At 36.2% G+C, this 18,108-nt stretch overlaps 1 long non-coding RNA gene across 1 annotated transcript; it reads left to right on the forward strand.

The window, feature by feature from the left end:
* The first annotated feature begins 10,880 nt into the window (after positions 1–10,880).
* Positions 10,881–17,457, forward strand: LOC112955367. Its single transcript, XR_003250869.1, has 3 exons — positions 10,881–10,996; positions 13,034–13,078; positions 17,414–17,457. It is a non-coding gene; the product is annotated as an uncharacterized LOC112955367 (long non-coding RNA).
* The last annotated feature ends 651 nt before the right edge of the window (positions 17,458–18,108 follow it).

Genomic DNA, 18,108 nt, shown 5'->3' on the forward strand with positions numbered 1-18,108 from the left:
TCTTGTATATATTATGGTAGTAATGTCTGCATTTTTATGAGTAATGTGTCTTCTGTCCCTGCCCACTGTATTGCAAGGGTATTATGATGGGAATATGCACCATTTTTCTGAAAAACGAATCTTTTCCTTCCCCCCAGCCCACCCCCCCATGTTGTCAGGATATTATGTTTTCCTACAAGCTTCCTAGGTGGAAACCTTCTACCTTTGGGGAAAAAAAAAAAAAAGCTTCATTTTTTTTTTCTGCTTTGTGAAGTTTTGTCTTTTACTGTGTAATACAAAGCTGGCTCACAGCTCTTACTCTGGATCTCTGAGGCCAGAAGATAGCTGATACTTACTAAAGTATTCTAAATAGAGACATAGAAATCAAAGTCATTTGTTAGCTTCATTAAAAAAATTAAAAGGAGGATTTTTAAGGAATATGCTATTCCTAAACAAGGGGTTTTTTCTCTCTCTCTTTTTTTTTTTTTTTTTTAAGCTCCGCACATATTGTTGCCCTCTATCAGAACTATATTAAAGTTTCATAATATAAGTTAGCTGCTGCTGTTTTGCCAGGGCGGACGGTGCTTCTGACAGCTCTGGCTTGAACCATCCTTCTGCCACCAGTACATCCTGCTTGAGAGCCACCTGCTTCTGGAGCGCTGTTCTGGGAGCCAAGAGGTCTGCAACAGAGAGCTGAGCATTCTCCCCACTTCTTAAATGATACTTTAGCAGGTAGGCTCTGTGCAGAGGGATTTAAGAATAGCCTTGCTACTGTTCTGAACACAAGTGATGGTTACCAGTATCTTTTGTTTTGCATCTAATAARCATATACAAGGAAACTTTGAGAGCATCAGATTGAGCCCTTGTAGGAACTTACTGGGAAAATGAGTGTTTTGTAGACCTCAAGCAGGCTTAGGCATTATTTTAGAGCTAAACTGTCAAAACATTTTTTTTCCTAGAGATATAAATATTTTTTCCAATAGAAAAGGTATCTAGGAAACTTAAAGTTCAAAACTCTCTGTATATGATAGCTTAATTAAGCTGCATTGCAAGGTGGAATTTCATGCTTATTATTTTGAACTAGGGTGGATGGAAAAAAGTCTCATCAGAGTCCTGGTATGTATGTGTCCTTTAGATCCTTTTGTTGAATCTAGTCTTGAATTTCAGTACCGCCTGTAGATTCTTTAGATATCTGTTGCACTCAGTCTGATTCTTGCTGAACATGCCTTATATTCCTAAAGCTACTAGTTGCAGGAATCTTCAATCCGCCAAGTGTTTTTCAGTTTCCATACAATGTTTTTGAAATGCCACAGTATGCTATGTTTGTTATATGTATTAAAAGATGAACTCCATCTCCAGGGCAACAAATATATCATTTTCTATAAGCTCATATGCAGAAGTTACAGTTTTTGTCCCTTCCTTTTTAAAGGGACTTGGCTAACAGACTATCTTAGTGTGATCATGGTTGCATTTTCAATACCTGGTCCAGCTCAAGAACTTTGTCTAATAATTTCAATAATTTGGTGTATTTTATGAAGTTATATACAAATACTAAGAATTATATACTAATATACTATATATTATATATACTAATATATATACTAATAATGGGTAATTATTATACAATACATATAATAATACAATAATAACTATAAATTACATTTTTAAGCTCTATTCTAAAGTCCTGAGAACTCTAATCCCGAGATACCATTTCTCTGAGACGTCTCATGCAGACTGTAGAGTCTCTTTTACCTGATAATGTACTTGTTAAATACTTATTTAAATAAAAATCAATCCTGAGAGATCAAAATCTGATACAAAGAATAAATCTATACAGAACTGTACTTGGCTCCCAATCATGTCTTGTGTTCAAGTTTTTGGAATACCAGCTTGTGCTTACAGTGCTGTAGAAGAAAATTTGGGTACAGGAGCCAAAAAGCAGTCCTATTTGCACAAGCTAGACAGAATGTACCCAGTAGACAGACCCAGACTTGGGTCTGCCACTATCTTCTCTTTTTGAAGCAACACCAAATGAACAAGCAGAAATGAATGTCAAGCAGGAAATTTGGAACTCTGGAAGGGGTCCAGTGTTGCATTTATCAAGGCCAGTAAGGTCCGTAAAGTAGGTAGTACTCACCTTAAAGCAATGGGGACCAACTATATGTCATTCAGCTATTGATACAAATGTCTAAAGCATGGGTCAGGGAGAATGCTCTACTATACTCCTTAACATAGACAATTCCTTAATTTTAATGTTAAAGGAATTAAGAGAACATGGAGACTGAGGGCCCAACACATGAAGAGAACATCCAAGAATAAAGGTAGATTGACTTGCTTTTCTTTTGTTGTCTTGCTTCTTTTCTTAGCAAGATTTGCACAGGATAAATCTGCCACGTTTCCTGTTTTCTCTTCCTGCATCTCATTTTGCCATGGAGATACTGTATTAATGTAGGCTGTATGTCTATGCTGTCCTTTGCCTCTGTGATACTAGAAGATGCTAACTAATGAGCTTTCTTTTCAGTCATCTCCCATCCTTTCCAATTGTGTATATTTTATGAGTCTGACAGAACAACCGTACAGTGTTTGAAAAGGAGGTATGTTAAGAACAAGCTTGTATTTGCACATCCATTTTTTGGGGGGTTATTTTTTAGCTTACGTTATGCACTTTCTAAATCCAGTCAAGTAATTTTCTGGGTCCTATCTTGCTGTTTTATCATGCACATTTACAAGACCTTAATGAAAAACCTACTTTCTGCATAATTAATTGTTGACTATGTTCTTCTGACTTGAAAGGGAAATGCAAAGAACTCTGTGGAACTTTATAGTTAAATATGGAATTTCTCAGAATTATGAATATTCCTGATTATACCTGAGTTCTAGATTACCAGGTTACAAGAATGATATTCTGTGTTTCATCGGTACTGGAAATAGATAGAGACCAGGAGTACTGAATTTAGAGCCACAAAGTTTTTACCAAGATTTCTGAAAATGCGTCATAATTACTATTTGAAGCTCAGTGTCAGGATCTGTGTCTTGAAGGCAATAGGTGATTCCAAACTCTGTATAAAGACCTAACAGTGGTCTAGAGGAGACTTACAAGAGAGCAAAGTGCCCCTTCACATTGCAAGACAACAAGCTACTTACAATTGAGTCAAGTTAATACTGTTTTAACTTCTCTTCCAGGTCTTAGTGCTGATATCAGGATTTAAAAGCAAGAGAAAAAATATCTTATGTGCTGATGCTGTAATAGTGCAATTCAGGTTCAGCTGAAATCTAGCTAAGCAGGGTATATACCATTTTTCATTAAATCTTTTTCATTGAAAACAGTTCCTAGGATTGCCTTTTTGAGGATTTTCTTTAATGTTAGCCCAGGCAAYGCTAAATGGAAATTCACAACATAGTGTATCTGCTTTCCCTGTGGGTGTTTTGCTGCAGAGCGGTGACAGAACTAAAGTTTAACTGCCTCTTTTTACACCAGTTAGCAATAAGCCGCATGGAGCTATAATAACAGCATATATAGCTTTTGTCACCCAGGAGGTCAGGCGGTAAAATATCTGCTATAGCTTTTCCCAGTAAGAGAAGCTCTGTGCAGCTTAGGTAAAATAAAGGTTTTACAAGTTTAACTAGCATAGAATTTTGTGTAGGCTTCTAACTAACTGAAAATACTTAAGTCTGCATATGTTCTTCTTTAGTTCTTTGGAAAGCTGATTTCTGTTATTAAGCCATTTTTCATAGTGTAAGTACTTGCACATTAGAATGTTCTCCTCACCAAAGTCAAATGAGTAGTAGTAGTTAACATTAATAATATTTTAYGAATAAAAAACAACTTAATCTGTGGATTAAGTCCTTAATCTGAAGACTGAGATGTACATTTAGAATGTATGGTGTGTGTCCTTTGACTGTCTTTACAGTGTTTTCCAGTGTTCTACAACATTTTGGTTATGCCTTCTCCAATAATATGTGTTTAGTTTTATTAAAGAAAGGAGGAAATGTGAGTGTCACTAAGGTACAGACTGTGGAAYTTGGTTAACTGCATGATTGACTATAGAGATACTCTCTCTAGGTACCTTTTCTTGGTAGGGTGTATAACCTGCCTGTATAACCTGTATATAGAGAAGAAATTTGATCGCTTAAAAATTAGGGCAGCTTTTAAAAATATAGAAAAAGAGAAATATTTGTTTACTTATTTAATGGAAATTCTGAGACTTAACACAGAATTTATTAGCTGCTTGTTACAAATTTTATAACAGTGTTTCAATCAAAATATCAACTTCCAATGCTACATTAAATTAAACCATAATCTTAACTTTCTAGCATTTCCCCATAAATCTAAATAACTTCACTTAGTGAAGTTATTCTTTGCTCACACTACTATTAATTAGGGCACAAAATGGTCAAGTTGATCCTTCTACAAGAAAAAGACAGTATCTACAACTCTATCTTCTGTAGTATTTTGTTAACGTAGTAAAATAATTACTATTTATAGTAAAAGAGGCCTGTCTAGGCTTACATATCTTCAAACTTTATTGCTAATGCTGTAAAATGTTTCAAGAACCACCTTGCTGATTTTAATGGATTCTTTTTCCCTTGTAACAGTGTCCAGTTTAGGTGGTTAAATAAAGATTATCTGGGCCATAATCAGGGAGGGAGACTGCTGAATCCTGAGTGGGTATGTGAAAGAGATTTAGTCCTCCAAAACAACCCTTTAAGGGATTAATCTCAAGCAAGCTGAAGGATGCCATTTAATTCTCAGGACAGCGGATATTCAGAAAATGTGTGTTGTCTTAAAATGCTTGTTAAGAACCAGAGATAAATTAGTTGGTAGTTTTTAAGGGATGGCTTAGAAGTGAGATCGTTGTGAGGAGGAGATTGGATGGAAGTTATCTTTTTGGTATCAGTATATTGGGAGGATTTTATAATAATGAAATAGTTTTGAATAGTCTTGGATAAACTTGGAAGAAATTTAAATAATCCCAAATAGGAAAGAAAAACATAATAGTAAGAAACTGATACAAATAGAGCTTTCCATTTCTCATGACTTTAAGATCCTTGGTTCCTAACCAAATAAAGTAAAATGGGTAAAAAATGACAGCTCAGTTTCTTAGTCTTCCCTAACAGCAGCTGAGTCATGCTCACAGCTGTGCAGGCTTGGGTTGAGTTGAAGCCCCCCACAATCCTGCATTCGGTCTGCATGAGCTCGTGTTTGCTGTCTAGGTTATAGCCAGGGCCTTCTGAAGCACAAGCATGCTGTTTTTTAAAGTGGTTCTGCAAGACAGTAACACAATTAAGAAACCTATACTCCTACATTCAGCTCTGTAGCCCCACACTTAAAGTCTAAACATTGGCTTTCTGGTTGAGTTCTTTTTAAATATGAACCAAAAGTATTTTAGTCATAGAGCTGATGAAAAGAGTAACGAAAGCACAAGTGAAATTAGCTAGGATCAAAGAGACCTTTTCATCAAGTAAGATAGAGGGAGAATTATAGAGAACAATGTATATTTGCAGGATCTGAAAGAATTAGGAATAGTATCAGAGAAGGAAGCCTCTGGCCAAGTGGCAGCATTAACAATGGGTACTTAAAAGGTAATGGAGCCTGCAGTGGTTTGCATGGCAGTAAGCTAGAGCTGAACCATTATATTCAAGATACTATGTTGCTATAACTGCCACATAGCCATAAATTCTAAGATTATTGCACAGGATATTCAGAGCTATCTGTTTCTTGTATAGTTACAACCCATACAACACAAACACATCAAAGAACATGAAAGGAAACCATTACTTTTTTTTTTGACTGATGAGGAAGATTGGCTATCTTTCCCCCTTAATGATTTATTATTTTCCATGAACACTAGAAATATATTTAAATTGGCTTTCATTATATTTTGATGCCAGGACATATAAAGGACACACAAGTATGGTATATTATAGTAAACAGCATTTTAGCATGTCTTGCCAAAGGAAAGTTATCACAGTGTTCGTCACAGCAGCTTGGACTTGTTTTAAAACTTTTATTAAATAGCGGCTTAATGAAAGCGGGAAGGCACAGTTCTTCTGGAAACTTCTTCATGCAAGGAAGCATGCCATGATAAACGAGTGCATTTTGATGGCCCCTTCCGCCCCTTGATGTGACAGGTTAGAGTGAACATAGACAAGTTTCATGAACCAAACTCTTGTTGATAACCAGCATCTCCAAGGTAAACACTCAGGTAAGGCTTAAGAGGTGGGGATGAAGAGAGCTGAAGARTAATAATAATATTTGGGATATCTTTGTAAGGACTTGTCTAACAATAAGTTTGACATTAATGCCCACAGAGTCTGAAATCTCTGTGAATCTGTTAAAATAAATATTAAGCAGAATTCCAGAAGAATTGCATGTGTAGAACTGAAGTGTTGCATGGTAGCTATTCCCTGAGGAATGTACGTTCTGTCTGTGACTCACKGTCTGCTTAGAGTTTCAGTCTGGAAATGAGACCATTTTTGTTGGATGTTGACTGTCATCCGTGACTTGCAAGGCTTCTTTCTTACCCTCTTCTTTTTTTTAAGTGCTTCTCGCCAGTCCTTGGCACACAAATAACTCCAGGATACTTCTGGAACTCCTAGTGCGGCCTGACCTAGCACCTACGATGCTTTGATCTTTGATTTCATCGTATGACACAGCACAAGCCTTTATTGTATTGCCGCTTGTTATGTAACATTATTTTGAGTTATCAGCGAGGAATGACATTCCARCAGTAAGCCTCTACCTATTTTTCAGTGTAAAACAGCACCCCACAGTAAATTATACTGTTGTTTTCTTAAAACTCTAGGTTTGAAAAACAATCCCAGTTTTGTGGAACAGATTTGCAGCTGAAATGAACTGTCCTAAGGAGGAATGGCATATGGGTGCTTTGGTATTGCCAGCTATCTGACTAGGATAGTGGTATTATTATTTTTCTGTGCTGACAAAAAGATGACAGGTAAGCAGTTCAAAAGAAAGAACTGCAGCAAAGCAATTCTGAAGCTGGTTCATGTAACACTGTTTCAGTTGCAGAAGCTTTTCTGCTAAGTGATGATCTTCCTTAAAGGTACAATATGCTTCTAATGCCTTCAGTGGAATGTAAAAAATAGTAAAACTTTGGAATTCCTTGAAAATATCTGTGTGATGTGATAAAATCTTTCTGTTTACTGATTAAGGAGAATTGTATGGTAAAGTTAACTTAGTAATGTACTGAGAAATGAAAGACTAAACCACAGTGGTGCTGTAGTCTCTAAAAATGTGTTTTTACTGCAGAATTAAAATCAGATAATTTCTAATATAWTTTTTAGTTATCACTATACCTTTCCATATTTACCCATCACGTAACAGAGAAATTTTTATCATACCCAAAGGGAAAATATCTAAATGTGACATGTTAAAATTGACCTTTGCCTACACGTTGTGACTTTTACATGGCAGTATTATGATAAACTGACTCTAGCTTCAGATTTATTACTCAACCCTGACCTTTGGTTATATTAGAATGTTGCTTTCAAGCATGCTAAATAATAATGTCTCTGTGAATGTTAGGAACTGGCAGATCTGAGATGTCAATTGCCAGCTCAATTTTCCTTTCACCTGGGAGTACAGCATGTCGTGGGGCTTTATTGATCTAAGAGCCATTAGAGTCCAGTGTTATAACTCTTCAGTTCTCCACACAGTGCTGTACAGTGCACCGTAAAAGAAACGAAGGCAAGCATGACTTCAGTAAAGTTGGTAAAAATTTCTTTAGATTTACATTTAATTTGAAATTGTTTTTCTTCCTAATTTGGCACATGCAGTCAAAATTTCCCCAGATAATAAAATGATATTTCCAAACAGGGTATCATTTAGTATTTTCAGTGTAGTCTGGAAGCCAGCTGCCTTTGAGATTCAAGTGCTTAATTTTGATGTGACTGAAATGCTTCAAGTAATTGCATTGTTGCAGCTCCGTTACATTCCTGGTAAGTATAGTATAGTAAAATATTTAGCTTTCATGACAGAACGTGGTATTTGAAACTAAGGACTTTACCTTACTGGAGAGAATCATCTCCCAGTTTCTTTTTTTCTAAATATCAGTGACATTGATCCATTCTGATGATATGTTTTGATTTAATGAAATCAGCATACTCTGTTTAAGCAGTTTGAAAGTTTTCCATCAGCTGTAAATTACAGGATAATATTGAATAAAGTATCTCCTTGTCACTCCTGCTCATCACACTCCAGAAGAATGACTATATTTTTATGTAAGGATATCTTTGAAGAGGCACAGCAGCTTCGTATGCATTTGCTTCTCAGATAGCGACTGAAGTTAGTGGGATTTTACTATAGAAAGGACTAAGATTATAATCAGAAAAAACTCATATTCTTACTTTACAAATTAATTTATTTAACATCTACATAAAAAAACAGGAGTTTGGTTTTACTGTTATTGTGCAATTGATGCCAGGATTCATCTGGCTATTTAAGCGAGTGTCTGCTAGTTTTTAGTCTATAGCCTATCTTTAAGTATGTTTATAAATGTTAGATACTGTGAGTCTTAAGAGAATGAATATATCATATGCTTCAAGTGACTGTGTTGCTGTGTAGAAGAGGAGAGCAACTTATTTTCCTTTTTTATGAGACTCTAAATATTCTTTTAATGTTTTAGTGCTTAATGTGAAGATTATGCTATGTTGCCTCTTTCCAAATTATGTTTAATATATTTTAATGTTGAGTGAAAGTAAAGTTAAGTAGTAGGTAGGGGATCCTTTATATAGAGGTGTTTTAACAAGATACTTTCTGGAAAACACGCTGTTGAATTCTTTTATTCTTACAGTGACATTTAATTAGCAATGGAAAAAGAAAGCAGAATTACTCAATGGTTTAGCTCTGTATTATTTTGTGATTTGATATTTCATTCAACCTATATATATCTTGGTGTTTATTTTTTAACATGCTTAGGCAGCTTTGTATAATTATTTTAAGCACGCGGTTTTCCWTACTCATGGTGAATAGGAATGTTCTTTAGAAGCTATCGAAGCAATTTAATAATGGAGGTGATAATTGACACAAAAATCATTGCTGTTGTCWTAAAAATAGCAATGACACTAAAATTCCCATTTATAAAAAGGGGCCTTGTGAGTATTATGTTTGAGTAGTGTAAGTAGAGCTTTACACTTGTAAACATCATTTAACTCGCTTAACTCACGAGTAATCGTTCCAGCATCACTAGGAGATGTCTTTAGTCATCTGTCTTTAAAATCAGGCCCGTTTACAACAGGTGCAGGATTTCATTAGTTGGTTAGAGGCAGGAATGTTAAAATGCTTGTATGAAAGCAGAGGCGCTTTCTGGAAAAAAAATAATATATGGTGCCATGGAAGCAGCCATCAGTCAGCAAAATGGTTGTAGAAAAAGATTCCATCAGCTGGTGCTGATTTCCTTCTACTGATTGATCTGATGAAGCCAGTACAGCAGAAACATGGTAGTCCAAGCACTCAAACTTCATCCAACACACAAACACACATACAGACACACAAAAGGAGGGGGATCCGTTGTCATTTCCAGCTTTTAGGAAGATTCTGCATCTTATTTTACAGAACAAATACTTGTTCATATTATGATAGGAGGAAATAAAATTGCAGCTTCTGTCTCGGTATCACTGCTTAGCTTATTACCACTTTATGAGCATTTCTTCCCCCTGACTGAGAGCATCATTTAATTGTGCAATAAACTTTTAAGGATTTAAGACAAAAAAACTACGATAAAATTAAATGAGATTTTTAAAATGTCGACTAAACAATGTGTCAGTTCACGACACTGGCTCTGGCATTTGGGGCATTGAAAATTGCAGGGACAGATTCATTAAAACTCTCTTGCTGTGGAATGAAGTAGAGGCAGCGTTTTGTCCTAAGTTTAGATGGCATTCAAACTCAGCAAAACACTGCAGTGAAAATGCTGTGGGCTTCGTCGCTCCTGGGGCCATCCCGTCATCCCGCATGGAAGCGGCGAAGCAGCAGCTGTAGCACCTGCTTGTTGTCTGGGGAGGCGGTGGCTGTGCAACTCGCTCTGGGAGCTTCCTCTGTCGGCGGTGACAAGGTGGGCCAGCAGAGCTGACTGTGCCTGCTCAGCTGTTCAAAATTAATGAAAAAAGACAGTACAGTCTAGATCTTAGAACTCCTGAGGAGGAGGTGTTGGATATGTTCCTTGGGGAAGGAAATTTTGCCTGTGGCATTCTTGCAGATTCACAGGATTCATGAATAAAGCCTCTGCCTGACAGTTCAAGGTGATGGCACTCCACAAAAACTCCCGGCACGCCTTTCTTTGCCCATGGGATATATTTTTCTATTTCTGTCCCGGAGGAAATGCTGCTGTTTCTCTAACCTTYAGGCGAGGGCATGCTTTCATACCAACTCTACCATCCTCTCAAAACAAAGTGTAGTTTTTTCAGGGACTGGTGCCAGAGGAAGGCCGGAGAGGTAGGCCTGGGGCAGGCACCTCGGTGGGATCTTCTCCCATGTCCTGCTCACATGGGAAAGGGGCACTTGTGAGTTTGAGCAGGACCCAGGAGGGGCAGGAGGAGCTGCCCTGTTCTTGTGGTCAGTGAGCTGCAGGCAGCAGTGGTGCAGAGGAGAAACTGTTAGAAACAGAGGCATCGTTAGTCAGCTTGACATCAGTCCGAGAGCTTCAGACAGGTAGCATTTCAATACAAAGTACAATCGCAATGGTATTTTCCCTTTTTTTTTTTTTTTTAATTTGACTTGCATTCAAGGCAAAATGTAAAAACATCATTAGAAACTAAGATACTCAGTTTAATTTATGATTCGTTTTGAGAATCCTGGCAGGGAATATTGACAAGGAAAATAGGGCTATTTTTATGTTTGCTTTTAGTTTTTAATAAATTTCATTTTATTCATTCTAGAAGTTGGAGAAGAAAGAATTCCATAGTAATAAGCCTGAAGTGAGTAACAAGATAAGCTTGCTATTCCTACTGTCATCAACAAACATTTTTAAATCAAAGTTTGGATCTCCAGAGTGAGGAGGTAGGACTTTCTCCTGCAGGAGAAGTAGAGCATCAGAATGTACCACTGAGTCTTAGACATAATTTATTTTATCCAAGTTTAAATGCTCATATGAATATGCAAAACAAAGTTGTTGCATTTATTGTAATTCTAATGATTCTTAAATTGAGATGTCATTTTGTAGAGCTTTTTTCATAATAAGATTTAATGCTTTTGAGTGTTTTATCCTTGGTGAGAGGTCACCGTCCAACAGGGAACACCGTTCTGGCCTTTGATTACTCCTTTTGACACCTGTAGCTTTCTGAGATATTTCTATTTCCAGATTGCCTCTGAATATTTAAATTAATGTAAATGCATGAATGAAGACTATGGAAAAAATGTCTTTTATAGAAATGGAAAATGAAAAAAAGACTCAGCTGAGAAAAGCGTTGGACATATATGACATATATTGCTGTTTTCTATGTAAATGAGAAAAATTAGATAAAAATTTACTTAGGACGGTCCTGGAGTATGCAATTAGGGCGAAGTGAGTTCATCTTCTAACCAAAATTCATAACCCAACCACTAACAGACCTTTTGTACTTGAGAGAAAGGAAAGAATATTTTCATTTATACTTCTGAGAAATGGTGGCTTTGAACCATCCATTAGTGTAGGGCAGGCTCAAGACTTAGAACAAGATAAAGTTGCAGCTGCCAGAGCACAACAATCCTCTTGACTTGAATGGGAGCTCTCAGATTACATCTGAAAAATAAAGATTTTCATGTTTGACTGGTCTCTGATGCAATTTCTCTTTGTAAATATTTTATGTTATGTGTAAAGAAGTTGGTGATATTCATCTAGCTRCTTGAGGGTCTTCCTTATTTTGTCTTAGAATGTGGTACCTTTCATTAAAAAAGGAAGCCCTTATAAACATAATATGCTCAATAACATTATATGAAAGTTAAAAAAWATATATATTGTTTTCAGTTAGATCCAAGGTAAGTTATTAATGTGTAAATGCATCCAGTTCCTCAACATTGCTGAGTCCAGGCTAGACTGTAATACACTTCGGAGAGATCCCATAAAAGGTTGTTGCTGCCAACACTTTGTGTGGTCTGACACGCATGTTGAATATGCATTTCATACTCCACCTTTCACCCAACAAGGTGTTTATGTCGTTAGCTGTTTACTGATTTTTGTGGGACTCCCGCCCTTTTGCTTGTCCTTTTCTGCCTTCCACATCTGTTAGGCAAGTTCTCTCAAACCAGCTTGCCGAACATTAGTCTGAGCAGAACAAGAGAAGCAATTCCCAAGCCAACACACTGAAAGCTGTCTTTTGTCTTCTTTCTCCTCAAGGCTGTCAGTAGTAATTGATTGGCTTCCAGCAGACAGCATGAGATGTTATGAAATGTAATTGCCATCTTTTCATAACATTAGTAAAATTGAATTAGTGTGAAAAGTTCTAATTTGCAATTTGCTGAAATTTGGAGGTATGATCAGGCAATGTAGATCATGCCTAGAGGAATCTGCTATGGGAATGTCTACGAGATGTCTTTAAAATGCTAAACACAAGATGTCTTTTAAAATGCTAGGAGATGTCTTTAGAGGGCAGTGATCATGTGGCAGACTTGTAAACCTTGAATGATGGCTAAAGGCCTGTCTGACAATGATGGTGGTGAGTTTTTGTGTAGAAAAAATGGAAGAGACCTTCACGTATATGTATATGAAGTCTCTTTCCTCTCTGCCCAAAACCGTTTGTAGTGTAGYTGGACCAAGGGCTATTTGATACTCCTTGATCATTAGTTGTACAAGAAGACACAGGTTATCACTGCCACCAAAGCTGCAGCCAGCTGTTTATTCTTCCTTTGTTTTCTCAGTTATTTTTACTTGTCTGTGAGGTAAGTGGATCAAGTATTTATTATTTGATTATTAGTGCAGTCACATGTGTGTTGGCAGCGTGGGTACCTCAGTACAGCTTATGCCTTTCTGCATAGAACGTATATTCACAGAGTCACAGAGCCTGTATTGAAACATTCGTCTTATATTTCATTATTTTTTATTTTCCTTTCTTCTGACAGGACATGGGGATCAGTGAATGAAACTGTCAAAATACTGAAAAACAGGTACCCATGTAATTCTTTGTTCTTGGTTGTTCTGATTTCTGTTTCTGCAATGTATTTTTCAATCATTCAGGATGCATTCAAGTTATAGGTGGCTCAGGATACACATATATGGCAAATTACCATTCTGCTGGTTTATATTGGAAGCTTTGTGACCTGTTAGGTGTCTTGATTTGTTAAAGGAAAATAAAACAGCTTAAAAATTGGGCTGAAACGTACAAAAAGTAGTGCTGCTTCATTTCTSTTATTTGTGAAGCACTGAACTGTAGAGTACCCCAATGATAGCCTGCATTAATTTTAACAAACTTGAAAATCTTGCTGAATAGCTTAATATTTTAGTACTTTTTCCTTCTCAGTTTCTCATTGGCCTTTAGCTTTCTGCTGGAAGCACCACATTTGTTCTGTTAGTGTAAATAACTAATTACAAACAGCGCTAAAATGAAATACTACCACTGATAAAGCTAAGAGGCTTTTGGAAACTTCATCACACTCAGTAAAGAAAAAAAAAWTTAATTCAAATTAAAGTATATGGATTGTGAACGTCACTAGGTTTATTAACACAAAACCCATTTTTGTGCTGTTTGCTAAATAGCTCCAGTTTTGTTAGACACTACTCTGCTTCCTAAAACTGGTTTTCTGCTTCTTGCTTTCTACTTACACATGAACAGTCAAATTTATCTTCAAAATCTACCCCAGGGATTTGAAAGAAAAACATGTAGTGCATTTTCTCATAGATGRGTCTTTAACTAAAGGTTAACCTGTATAGGAGTTGAAACACCAGTGATTTTGAGTTGTCTGTTGAWGGTGATCTCTAGCCTTTTGTAAGCAGAGCTTTATTTTGCAAAGGCATAGGGGTCATGGTGTACAGGAGATGCAGTGTAATGCCTGATATCGCTGAAGAATAGAATACTAAAAAGGGAATAATAAGCATTAAGAATAGCATGGAGCACAGCAAGTCCCTCCTATTTGGTTAAGCTCAGGAAATGAAAAAACAGTGGTGGCCCATTTCAATCTGTAACTCATAGTCAGCATCAGTTGATGCTACTTCAATATTTGCTTATTTCTAAAGCAGAATACATGCATCGTATATGTCATGTGAACACTGCATTTAATGTTTGGCCATTCTGCTATATTTTGCTATTTTGGATGAAATCCATCCTGGGAACAGATGGTGGGTACAAGATCAGGAAAAAAAAAAAACAATGAACTTGTCAGATTAAAACCTAAATGGGACCTGGGTGTGTTGGACCTCTTCCAAGAATGAATTTTACCTTTTTCTGCATGAATTTCTGACTCTCCTATGAGAGGGAAGTGTTCTGTTAAGAATGTGACAAAAATACTGACACAGATATAACGTCTTTTCTTTTATAGTCTTTACACCTTTGTGAAATTACTTAGGGGAAAAGAGGGGGAAAAGAAAGAACTACAAATAGATTAGTGCTTCATAATATCTGTTTGTAACTAATATCCTCAAAATCATTTCCCTGTCCCTTTTCCTGTCCTGCTTCGATATCAATGTGTTCCTTAGAGGGACATWACAAAAAAGGAAGGAACAAATAATTAAATTTTTTTCATTTCCATCTTATGCAAAACTGTAATCAATATTAGAGTACTGAAGTCTTTTCATCTTCCTTTTTATTACACACAAAGGCTGCATATTGCATCCTCATATTTGCTACTAACAGTCATCATAGTCATCATGATTTGATTAAAATATAGATAATATCTTGTTTCAAATCTGTAGAAGTAAATATATTCAACAATATTGACTTTATAAACCTAAAATTTTATAGCTTTTTTTAAAAAGTATATATATATTTAGCATTGAACAGTCAGCATTTATGTTTATAAATTCACTTGCAGTATTTAGCTAATATGACAATTTCTACAGAATTCTGCTTTTACACAGCAGATTTTCACCCATATAGCATTTTTCTGCGTACTTCATGCATGTCAGTTTTTCAAGGGAAGCGTAGAGAGTTCAGCAACAAAATTCCTATATACTTATACACAGTATCCATACAAGTACACAGACTATGTGGTATTTGTTTTGACAGACACAGAAATTGTGTGTTGGATGTGAGGGATACTGTTTAGCTAAAGAATAAATATTTCAGTTGTTGTGTGAAGAGAAAAGGAGATCCATAGGCACTTTTCCAGGGACATTAAAATGATCGAGTGTTAGAATGGTGTAAGCAAATATGTATTGCAATATGGGAATTATTAGAGGCATATGGCAAAGCTGTTGACTGTCTTATTCCAAGAGTTGTAAACTGATACTAATTTAGGTCAAGTGCAGAAATTCCCCAGAACTTAGACCAAAACATTAGCCTCGACAGTCCTCCTCCAGTAATATTCTGTACATAGGTCAAATGTAATGTATATAATGTTTAAAAAAGATTTAAAAAAAAATGCYCTTTTTAAAGTACCTTTGAGGGGCACAAATTCAAAGGATGTACTTCATATCTGGAAAAATAACTGAAAAGAGAGCAGAGTTATTTTGTAACTTCCTTATATGCTACAGCTTCACAGTGTGATTAGCTGCTATAAATATGCYTCAGCTGGAGAGGTGTTCACTTGGCTGGTAACACTTTAAATTAATCAGTGTGAACCTCACAGTCACCTAAAACTCATTTTTGTGACTGCAAAGTGCCGTCTTCATCTTCCCCTAACACAACATATGTACATGCTTTTCTCCTCAATGTCTGTGTAATAGCTCTGAAGTGATCTCYGGGGAGCGCACTTTTCATGAGATAATTACTGGCCTGTACTATATGCTCTTCATGCTTTAGGGTATCCCCGGAGAATAATCATCATATTACAGTGTCATYTCCATTGTGATTTAATGTCTTCTTACATTGATTGACAGTCAAAGCAGTCAAAATTAWATTAATTTACCTCGTACTGGTAGTTTTCTAGCACGGTTTAGCACTGTATAATATTGCCTAGAGTAGTGGAGTTACCTTTCTTCCTGACCTCAGCTCCTCACACTTAAAGAGCTACAAAATATGTGACGTCTGGCGACCCTCATCCTTTTCCATCTCTTCTTAAGATCARCCATAAGATCTCACTGATTGTTCCCTACCTAAAGATATGTAAGGCATTTCTGCTGTTACAGGCTTCAGATCTTTACATACAGAGTGTCTGGCATTGAAATGGGTCAGATATGGCTCTTGTTAAGGTTAGATCTCCACTGCTAGTGCAGAGCTGGGGCGTGGTAGCYCTTCTCCTCCTTCCCTGTGGCACTTAGCTGCTGGAAGAGCCCCATCTGCTGAGGGGGACAGCCTGCATCGTTTTGGAGCATCATCTGATTTATATCAGGAAGAAGCCGGTTTCAAGGGCAGTTGTATTTTAAAAGGCAAAGGGGAAAGGAATCAGAGACAGCTTGGAGGACTTAGAGAAAAAATGCAAGTATTTGCAAGTSCAAATGGTACACGTGTCTAATTGCCAAAGGTAGGGTGAATGCAACTTTAAGATAGGAGGCTGATTTTATGGRTTTCGTGATTGCACGCTCTTTTGAAATATATACCTACACTTTCACAAAAAGAAAAGCCTTGATTTTACACTGCCTATGTAAAGTAGCAAGGAAGCATAAGGAAAGAAGGCTACAAGTTGCTCAAATAATTGTATGATTTAGTATGGAGATAAAATAAAAGTATATGAGATTTTTGATTTCCTTTTTCCGAAAGAAAGAACGTGGTAAGAGAACGATATATTGATGATTTGTGATACAATTTATGATTTGCTCTTTAGATATTTATGAAACTATTATCTTTATTTCCCTTTTTTTCTTCTCATATAAATTGATTTGTGGGAAAATTAATAAAAAAAATTACATACACAAAAACTTTGTCCGTAACTGCTGCATACTCAAACTGATAAATGTGAACCGTACTCAGTGTGATATTTAGCAGAAATGAAAATACGATGGTACTAAAGTTAAATCTCTTTTTTTCTCTTCATTGCCTCTCCTATTAAATGAAAGGAAATCTGAATATTATGCATTGTGACAATGGACTCTAACATAGTGAAATAGCATTTAGTGTTATTAAAATGTGAGTTATTCCTGTAATTGCAATTTTTTCAACACTAGAACACTGATKGATGTACATAATATTTGGCTTATAAGTCACATAAAATACAGTAAGAGTAAAATTCTTAAAGCAATTAAGTTGTCTTCTGTTAACATTAAAATTACAGCYAGAGAATATTTATTATGTTAATAAATGTATTTGTTGCATATATAATTGAGATTAAAGTGGAAACTAATGCAAACTGAATCAAAATGTATTTTTATACATAATATGCTTGTAATAACATGTCTGTTTGGTTGGACAGATAGATGACTACGAACTTAATCAACGTTGCCTTGAAGCAGAAGTGGAAATGTACTTCGAGACAAGTCAATGCAGGCAGGAAACTTTAAAAATGGAGAAGAGGCAGTCCAGTGCTTGTTAAGAATGGAGAAATAATGGCCAGAGCCTGTGCTTTACCACACTGCTTTATTTTGTGCTGTACCCACCGAGTTTTCTTCATTTTCCATGYAGAAAGTAAGAATAAGCTCTTTTCCCTACCTCATAGGTATGTTGATCTTCACATGATGGAAAGTCATAAAGAAGGGTCTCGGATGTCTTGGTAACAATTCCTTATGGGTCTGAGACAGATTAAATCACTGAAAATGTAAATAAAATTAACATTTTCTTCAAAAGTGTCCTCAAATCCTTAGCTAAAAGCATATTCGTAGGTCAGTCTCGTAACACCAGTTGCAGCCATTTCAGATCTGTATGCACCAATATATGACCAGTATGGATGCAACGAGAATGCCTTGAACGTAAAAGATAGTGTCTGTATACACAAGCAAAAGGTGTAAATACTATCAGAAGTCTACATTGTCTGTAAAATTGTCTTTACTAAATAAAATTTAACTGCTTGTATAAGGACAATGTGACTACTACCCATAATGCAGGAACATTTCACAAAATACAGAATTAGTTTCATCCAATGTAGCTATTAGCCCCAGGTTGATAGAATAT

Source organism: Nothoprocta perdicaria, unplaced genomic scaffold (assembly GCF_003342845.1).
Source record: "Nothoprocta perdicaria isolate Ctin4 unplaced genomic scaffold, notPer1 scaffold_56, whole genome shotgun sequence".
In the NCBI taxonomy this organism is placed as follows: Eukaryota; Metazoa; Chordata; class Aves; order Tinamiformes; family Tinamidae; genus Nothoprocta; species Nothoprocta perdicaria.